Below are 1,325 nucleotides of genomic sequence, written 5' to 3' on the forward strand. Positions count from 1 at the left end.
AAAATCGCATCAAGCAATACAGCAATACCTCGCTCCGTTGCGTAAAGCGCCGCACACTTAGTAGGCAGCGGGACCCGGGCGGGGAGCGGCAGCATTCCGGTCCAACCCGATCTCTCCTCCAGATGAAAGGAGGGGAAAAGCGCCCTAGAAATCTATCGGAAGTTTATATTCTTTTTTCGGCCTCGGGCTTCAAGTACAGACTCGGCGTCGGAATTTCAAGAGCGGAATAAGAGTCAGCGACAAAGAAGGGCGAGGGGGAAAAGTAGTAAGAATCGACGGGGATGACAGACTGGCTAACGCAGTTTGGGAATAGTTAGAATGCCTATGAATACTCGATTAATTTTATCCGTGGGTGAAAAAGGGGGTGAGGGTTAACACAACTGAGTCCGGGAGATTCGTGGGGAGAGATAATAAGGATTTTAGTAAACAATTTGCTTTGGTTGATGAAGATGCATGAGATCGTGGCATGATGCGATGTCCATGAAATTCTCGAAGAATTATGAAAAGGATAAATAAGATGAGAGAGGTAACGAAGGAGAGGACGCGATATCAGCTTTTAGACTATTTAGCTACTTCTGTGAAAAAGTATATATAAATGCTGACACACATATATCAAACCGCCAATCTCAGATATACAACACTACATTCCTTCGACCAAGAAGTATTTTTACCCAGTTGCACAGATTCTTACCCACCCACCGACCAAGGACTGTCCCCAAGCCACAAGGTTATGTCGGACACTGCCACCTCCCCTTATGAATTTCTTGGTGTATATTCACTTCCCTGTCAGATCAGCTGTCGGCTCCTCACTCATGCATGCTAAGGCAACTAACTTCCAGCGCATCTTGCCTTCGCTAATTGTTTATACACAGAGCTTTATCTCTTCACAGTTTGGGGGCAATTCTGCTCGCTCTCTCGACAAGCGATCTCTCTAAACAACTTGACTTTCACTCCTCACTCCTTAAGGAAGCTAATTATATCACCTTTTTTCCGTCGCTGCTCTTTGCATAATCGTTATCACTAAGTTTGCTGCCTTTAGTGTAATATACTGCATAATCACACATAATTACACGGTTATTATAAGTTTATTCTCTCTGTCGCCCTTTAATATAAATACTTTAGGATATATTTTTTTTCTTTATAGAATATCCGCACATGTATTGGATGGTACGAAGAAATATATTCACCCACCCACGCGACCGTAAATGAGCAACGACAAACACATGATGACAGCAAACAAGAATGAGTTAGTACTAAATCTCACAATAAATACCATGCTCATCCAATGGGAATTAACATTCCTCTCAGCCACACGCACGCACAGG

Source organism: Penaeus monodon, chromosome 31 (genome assembly GCF_015228065.2).
Source record: "Penaeus monodon isolate SGIC_2016 chromosome 31, NSTDA_Pmon_1, whole genome shotgun sequence".
NCBI lineage: Eukaryota > Metazoa > Arthropoda > Malacostraca > Decapoda > Penaeidae > Penaeus > Penaeus monodon.